The sequence below is a fragment of the Mesocricetus auratus genome, unplaced genomic scaffold, assembly GCF_017639785.1.
Source record: "Mesocricetus auratus isolate SY011 unplaced genomic scaffold, BCM_Maur_2.0 Super-Scaffold_100044, whole genome shotgun sequence".
Lineage (NCBI taxonomy): Eukaryota > Metazoa > Chordata > Mammalia > Rodentia > Cricetidae > Mesocricetus > Mesocricetus auratus.
In genome coordinates this window covers 8,556,106-8,564,956 of record NW_024429221.1, presented here as the reverse complement: position 1 = coordinate 8,564,956, position 8,851 = coordinate 8,556,106, and the positions used below count along the sequence as shown (strand labels likewise).

The 8,851-nt window shown below is 37.1% G+C and overlaps 1 pseudogene; it reads right to left on the bottom strand.

Moving 5' to 3' along the window:
* Positions 1 to 409: 409 nt before the first annotated feature.
* LOC101838025 lies at positions 410 to 7,764 on the bottom strand (annotated as a pseudogene).
* Positions 7,765 to 8,851: the final 1,087 nt, after the last annotated feature.

Here is an 8,851-nt window from a genome sequence, read left to right as displayed (position 1 = left end):
AAAAGGATCAGACCCTGGAAGAGGCTATGTTTGAAGGTGTATTTGAAACCATAGCCTCTGTTCATATACATTGCATAACTCCAACGTTCATGAAATAAGACACAGCTTTGTTTGATGTAATGTAGTATTGCCAGAATTTCATTGTCTTTCTATGATTAAAGAGGTGATAGATGGGTTTTGAAAACATTAAATTTCATTACATTTAACATTATTTAGTTACATCAATTTCATAGGTTAGTATCTAGCAAGTAAGTTAGTTGTAAGTAATAGGCCTCAGAAATCAGAATATATGGGCATTTTTAACCCTATGGTAGAAATATGAACAAAGTATAATTCTAAGATCTCCTAATCATATGTTAAGATAAAAGCTAGTTTTAAAAGGTGATTACAGCTTTGTTTAAATATACTGTCACAAAATCTCACCACTTATTTTCCTCAAGGCTTCTTTAATATGTTTATTCCTCAGACTGCAGATAAAGGGGTTAAACATCTGAGGTACCACATTGTACAACATGGAAGCCACTGCTGTCTTCCTGGGAGAGTCAGTCACTGCAGAGCTGATGTAGACACCAAACACTGTGCCTACAAACAGGGAAACAACTGACAAGTGAGGGCCACATGTAGAAAGGTCTTTATAACTACCTCTCATTGAAGACTTTTTCAAATTTGAGGAGACAATTTTTACATAAGATAAAATAATGCCTCCAAATGGAAGACCACCACTTATGCAAACTGCCAAGTATATCACTATACTATTGATGAGTGTGTCAGAACAGGACAGCTTGATGACATTAGCAAGAAGATGTAGGAAATTTTCTGATCTGTGCAGAAGAATAGTCTCAACAACAGCAGACTGTGGATTAGGACATCCTCTATACTCACAAACAAGGATAACAAAGTCAGCAGAATGCAGATGCTTGGATTCATGGTGGCTGTGTATCTAAGTGGATGGCAGATGGCTGCATAACAATCGTTAGCCATTGCTGTGAGAATAAAGTTTTCCATTACACCAAGAAAATCAACAAATGGCAACTGTGTAAGATAATTCATGTAACTGATGGCTTTGTTCTGGCTCTGGATGTTTACCAGCATCTTGTAAACTGTGGTGGTGCTGAGGCAGATATCAGTGAAGGATAGATTAGAGAGGAAGAAGTACATTGGGGTATGGAGGTGAGAGTCAAAACTGACAGCGATGACAATGAACAGGTTTCCAATCACTGTGACCAGGTAAATACATAGAAAGAGTACAAAAAGGATGAACTGCAGTTCTGGGTCATCTGTCAATCCCAGAAGAATGAATTCTGCAGCAGATGTTTGACTACTGTATTCAGTGTTATTGATAAATATGAATACATATGGTTATATTATTATCGAGTCAATGGATCCAAAGATTCAGCAATGCTCCTATCACCTTATATTGTGTTATATACACATAATAAACAACCAGGAAAAATTACAGGTAATAATCTCCAAGGATTGGGGGTAAAAAAATCCACACTTCTGTAAGCTCTCTCATATGTTACTCATACAGTTATGATATGGTAAATCTCATTTTAGGAATTTCCCTCATGCTAGGTTTCTTGTTAACACCATAATTGCTCCCTCTACCAATGTATCTCTTTCTTTACTCTTATTCCCTGTCATTCACCCAACTCCACCTTCCTGATCCCTTATTTTCGTCTTTCCTTCTCTTTTTCCTTCCCATTCTCCTTCTAGCCTCCCCCTTTCCCCAAGCTCCAAATTTACTCAGGAAATCCTATTTCCCCTTCTATGGAGGGGTCCATATTTGTATCTCTTAGGGTCCTCCTTGTTTCATGGCTTCTATGGAGTTGGGACTGTAAGCAATCCACAAAGATGGCTCTAAGCAGTACTTGAGAAGGTACATTAATTTCCCTTTCTCTATAATCAGACTGAACCTTCATCCAGTAACTTATGGAGGCAGATGCAGATATCTACACCTAAGTGATGAGGGAAGCCCTTCTGTGTATATGTTAATAAAGCACTGTTGGCCAATAGGGAAGCAAGATAGGTGGGACTAGGAGTCAAGGAGGATACGAGGAAAGAGAGGCATGATGAGTCATGATGTAGGAAACCAGAGGAGTAAGAGGTCCAGATCCTTTCTCCGGTAAGAGAATATCACATGGCAATACTTAGATTAACAATTATGTGTTAATTGAGAGCTAGCTGATAAGAAATCAAAGCAAATGGCCAAATATTCATTAATAATATTTTATCCTGTTTGTTATTTGGGGGCTAAAGCAGCAATGGTACCCAGGCAGGAATCCCACAACAAATGACAGTGTCTTGAAGGAAAACAATACTTTACACCTAAACATTGGGTCAAACTCCTGGAGTCTGATTGTAAAGAGGGAGGAGTGATAACATGAGCAAAATGATCTAGACCATGTTGGGGAAACCCATAGAAACAGCTGAACCATCAAGTGGGAGGTCACTGATGCAAGCTGACAGCTGGGGAACCTGCATAAGACTAAATTAGGCTCCCTGAATGTGGGTGACAGTTGGAGGGCTTGAGCAGTTCATAGGGCTGCTGGCCCTTGAACCAGTAATTATCCCTAGTTTATGATCTGGCTTTTTGGAGCCTACTCCCTATGGAGGGATACCTTGCTCAGCCTAGATATAGGAGGTGGGGGGAGTTCTTGGTCCTGCCCCAAATGATGTGACAGATGTGGATGATTCTCCATGGGAGGTCTCTGAACAGTGGATGGGGGTAGGGTGGAAGATGGTGGGGGGAGTGGGAGGATGGGTAGGAGAGCCAACCGAGATTTGTATGTAAAGTAAGATTGTTTTAAAAAGAAAAGAAAGAAAATCTCATTTTAGTATATTTTAAACCCAAGGCAAAAATGAAGCCTCCCTGTCTATTTATATGGCACTTCTCTTTTAAATTTACCTGAATAAAAATATATTCCTATACTCACTCAGTTCTGTTTTTACACTCTGGCCCACCTTCCTTCCTTAGCACAGGTTTTCAGTAACACGATGTTTTATTATCATCTCTCCCATTAAATTTGCAGAATTAGTAGAATGAAATTTCAAATAGACACTGTATTTTTGGGAATCAAAATGTGCCTTAATGTAAGGAGGGTGGGGAATGACAGGGAAAGGACATGAATAAAAAAGTGTGGGGGTTAGATTAAACTGATATCTTATGTAAATATATGGCATTGCCAGGGAACAAATTTAATCAGGATAAAACAGAAAAAATGCTAGGAGTCATGGTATATGCCATTAATCTCAGTACTTGGGAAGTAGAGGCAGACAGCTCTCTGACTTCAAGGCCTGACAAATCTATAGTGTTCAGGATGACCAGAGATACAGAGACAAATCCTATCCTGAAAAATAACAAAACAAACAAAAAACAAAACAAAAATATTCAACTACTCCAGCAAACAAATCAACCAATCAACCAACCAAGCCCCACAAAAATAAGCAAATCCATAAACCAAACAAACGAACAGAAACATAATTAGGAATAATTAAATAAGTATCATTCTCAGTAAGGTTTTTATTTCCTGAACACTATTAGATTTGCTTATTGATCAATAGAAAAAATTCAAATGGGAGAAAAATTTGAATACCATAAGGGAAAATGGACAAGATAATATCAAAGATTTGCACAGAATAGATAAACACATAATAAAAAAAGAGGAATTAGACATTGTAATTTGGATCCCCTCATTATGGAGAGATTAAAGTGAGCACTTAAAAAATTATGATTTGGTGACTATTCACCCAGTAGTACCTAAAACAGTGTACATTCTTGCTGTGAAAACTCTTAATCACTGGATGAAGGCTCCAGGATGGTTATAAACATCAATTTCATTATCAGCAATGGACATTCGAGGTGGTCTCTCCCCTATTGCTTAGGTTGCCAGTTGGTGTCATCCCTTTAGATCACTAGAGGTCTCACTGGTGCCAGATCTATCTTCTAACTTATGATCCAGTGACTGATGGGAGCAGAGGCAAACACCCTCAGTTAAACATTGAACTGAAGCCAAGGAACCCAGTGACAGAGAGAGAGGAGCAATGGGCAAATTGGCAAAGAATGGGCTAGCAAAACTAGCAGAGAAAGCTGATCTGAACAGGGCCAAGCTCTTGGACCCCAGACCAACAGCTGGAGGCCAGCATGGGACTGATCCAGACCCCCTGAGTGTGAGAGTCAGTTAGGAGGCCTGGACAACCTATGGGGCCCTGGGCAGTGGATCAGCGTTTATCCCTGGCATGCAAACATACTTAGTGTTTCCATAACACAAAGATGGTTGCTTTCTCAGCCTGGACTCTTAGGGGATTGCCTGGACCCTGCCCTGAGTGAAATGACAGGTTGTAGATATCACCTATGTGGAAGGAAGTGATGATGGGGCGGCTGGGGGCGATGGTGAGGGTGTGTGGAAGGAGGGGAGGGAGAGGGAACTGGGATTGACATGTGAAACATGCTATTTAAAATTAAAATAATAAAATAAAAAGAAAATTCTTAATCACATGAAATCTTAAATTTTTCTAGAATTAATCATGAAAAATAAACACGGTTAAACCAGAAATGCACTCAGATCATTTTTCAACATACTGAATTCTCATTCACATATTTTTGGGGTGATTTCCCTGCTACCATGATACCATGTGCTATTTTCATGTCCCAGGATGAAAAATGTAGAGATAAGAGATTTCATTAGCTGCAAGTTTTATGGGCAGTGAACATTATGGGTTCATTTTTTTAGCATGGGAACACTGGTGGTGAGGACGTAGGTACAAACAACAGTGTTGCATGCTACAAGTACAATAAGTTAATAATGAAATGAATTAGATTTGAGTGAATGCCAACACTGAAATCCTAAAGAACCTTAAATTGTTGTATTTTCTGTAAAGGTTTTAAGTATTTATCAAGCCTACAGAAGCAACTGATATTTATTGTTGGGTACTATGTATGACAATCATCAGCTTTCTTTTACTTCTCTTCTTTTTCGCAGGTATTTCTCTATAACAATCTTGGCTGTGTTAGAACTTGCTGTGTAGACAAGGCTGGCCTAGAACTCCCAGAGACCTGCTGTATCTGTGTCCAAATTTTACCACCATGGCTATCTTATTTGCTGTTCATTTTCAGTTCTATTTCATTAATTTTAATCACAATAAAGTGTTCAAATTATTTTTTACTTTAAAAATTCTCCAATCAGCTTTCTATTTTCCATCTTTTATATTCATCATTCATTGTGCCATTAAACAGAGATAAGGAAACCATATGTAAGGGAAACATAATTGTAAAACAAATGACAAAAATATGTTGTATTCCAACTGGAATAACAGTAACATCAGGGCAAAATATTTAAGCAGAATTTTGACAGGTACATTCTTTTTCTGAAAAAACAGGTATCTGATTTTCAGATTTTCAGCATGTTAATTCTTGAAAATTGAGATGATAATTAGTAATTATTTCAGCATTTACATATTTATTATGATTTAAATTACTTTTTATTTTATGATGAGGAATTAAGATCAGGTCTCTACATTTATTGGTGTGTGCCTGAACCCAAATTTCTATAGTGTTCTGATAGCTTACAGGTTGAAATGATAACATTTCATTCTGATTAGAGATTTTTTTGATGTAAGGAAAATAGAATACAAAGGTGAAAACAACCTTCCTCCTTCCATTACAAATGTATGCAAATAACCATAGAATGTTTTGACTCGCTAGAAATTAAAATAGGATATACTGATACTCATGTGCTGTTTTTTTTAAAGTCAGTATTGTATAATTTCACAAAGGTACCAAAGAACATGGGACAATGCTAACAGTTAGTAAGACCTCTATGGTGAACTTCACATAGGTTCATATACAAGAAATTAGAAAACACCAATATATTGGATTACCTTGCTATCATCATCGTGGAAGAGATAATAGTCAAATAATGTGGCATTGGCTGCTCACAGAATATCTATTTTCAGGAAGGGTAGTATCTTTTGTGAGACTCTGAGTTCTTTATCAAAAACAAAAGCTCTTATAACATACAAACATGCAATTTATGGCTGGGGAAAGCCTCATGGGTCATGATGTAAAATAAGATTGCAGCTACTATGTCCTTAGGGACTCACTATATAGAGCATCTCATTAGACCAACTTTAGTATTGTGTTGTGAATCAGAGAGATGTGTAAATCCATGAAGACCAATTCTCTAGAAGGTGTGACAACTTATGGTGAATCCATGAAGACAAGTTAACTTTAAACACCCTGTTTCTCCTTACTTACTTGTCACCTCACTTATGTACACATGTGTGCTTCTGTTCACTAACCCGATTGCACCCTTTTACCTTGGTTTGAGTAATATCCTCTTCATCTTCTAGGCCTGGTGCGAGACTTAGAGATATAAGGATATTCTAAAATTATTTTTACTTAACTTTGTATTTTAATTTTGATAATTTTATAGTTGAGTAATTTAATTATATCATTTCCATCCCTCCAAATTAAAATATGTTGCATGCCACAACCACTAAATATGTTCTCCACTTTTTAAAAAAATTGTGGTACATAAAATATATTTAAAATATAAATAAGGTACATTATTATGTAATTAGAAATCTCTATTATGTAAATAATCATGACAATATACCATAAAGGGAAACTGTATATTTTCTAAACCCACATCTTTACTCTACATTTATTTAATTACATTATTACCAGTTATGTATGCAACTAAATTTTGAGTACAACTGATCCATGTGATCCAAAGTAAAAATTAAAAAAATATGGAAATTTACTGAGAGAGATCCAAGACTACTTATGTTTTCATACCACTATTTCAATCACTTTTTATTTGTTTTTTAAATTAATTAATTAATTTTACACTGAACTACAGCCAACCATGCGTCTTCCTCTTGAGCTGTGTTGTTCCACCACTCCTCCATTCCCCTCTCAATTCACCCTTCATCCTTATTTCCCAAGATAAAAGTAGGCATCCCATGGGCATCAACCAAGCATGGCATAATAAGCTGCCATAAGACTAAGCAACTCTCCCTGTATGACTGTGCAAGGCAATCCAGCATGAGGAAGAATTTCCAAAGAGGCACCCAGATCATCAGGTTCTGCCTTGCTCCTATGGCTAGGAGTCCCAGGAATAGACCAAGCTGACACATATATGCATTGGTCCGAGGTCAGTTCAGTTCAGGGTCCCTTGTAGTTGGTTCATATTCTGTGAGTTTCCATGAGCCAGGCTAGCCATTTATGTGGGTTTGTATCTGATGTCCCTGACCACCCTGATTCCTACATTCCCTTTCCCCACTCCTCAGCAGGTTCCCCAAATTGGAGTAATGTTTGGCCATGGGTCTCTGAAAACACCTCCATCAATCACTGGATAAAGGTTCAAGGATATCAATCTGCATAGTCACCAATCTGATCACAGGGCATGGCACATTCAGGCTATGTATCCACTGCTCCCAGTGGTCTTAGCCACAGCCCTCCTTGTAGACTCCTGGAAATTTCTCTTGCATTATACCTCTCCCAAACCTCATAGAGTCCCACTTTATAGTCACCTTCTCTGCATACTCCCACTCTATCCACCCCCAAGCCCAATCACTCAAGTTTGCCTACCTACCTTTGCCTAGGCCAACTAGGAGATCTCTATTTCTCCTTTTCTGGGAGCTCTGTCAGGCCCCACTTGGGCATACCTTGTTACCTAGCCTTTCTCAGTATGTGAATTTTATTATGGACATTGATTAATTTACATTTAATATCCACTTATGAGTGAGTAAATGCCACATTTTCCTTTCTGAGTTACTCAGGATGTTCAAGCAAGTTTTAACATAATTTTTGCTAATAAATTTCTCTTCCTAACTGGTAATTAGATCTTGAAATTATTCTTGATCTTTTAAAAACTTTTGAGAAATTGCAATGGCACTCATCAGGAAGTATATATTGAATGTAGCATCAAAGAAGGACAGAGATTTTTGCTAATAGTTTCTGAAGTTTTAATGTATGAGAAACTGGTCAAATAGTATTTGGATTGCATGAGTTAGGGAAACACAGCAGGGAACAAAGCTACATGACTACCAGAAGCAGGTAAACAGATATAATCCTTTGATAATCAAAATACTTCTGATCAAGTGTGGTAGATAATCAATTAAGAGTCTGTGTTGACTTTACAGAGAAACTTAATTCAGTTTTTTATGCATAAATCTGGTGGTTCACAGTAACCTGTAACCCAAATCCAGCAAATCCAAGGCCTTTAACTTCCACATTCATGTACACTCATGAATAGATATCACCACATAGACAGAAACACATACAAATAATTATATATAATAATCATTAATCTTAGTTTCAAAGATTTACAGGTCAAATTCCCAGTTACTTACTACTCATGGTCTCCTAATCCTAAAATTCTTAGTAACATTTATGCTATTGTGACAAGATAACATTAACAAGGAAGCACACAAATGAGAACTGTTAATATGGAGTTCACAGTTTCAGAGAGTTATAATCCATGATGGAACACAAATACATGTTTGGAACAATAACTCAGGGTTTACACCCTTATCCACAAGTTGAAGACAGAGAGAAAGAGTAGTGAGCATACTTCAAGTCTTTTGAAATCTCTAAACCTGCTACAATGTAAAATAAGACCAAGTCACCTTTTTCTTATTAAACAATTCCACAAAACATACGAGCCTATGGGGAGCTCATATGACCACATTCCATTCCATGACATTCATAGAATTATGTCTATATAGTAAGTAATGTGAAATACATGTAGTTAATATTCAAAGTTAGTCATTGTCCGTTAGTCTCAACAAAGTTTAAATTTGTAATATATCTTCTGACAATCAAGAAACTCTCTCAATTATAACC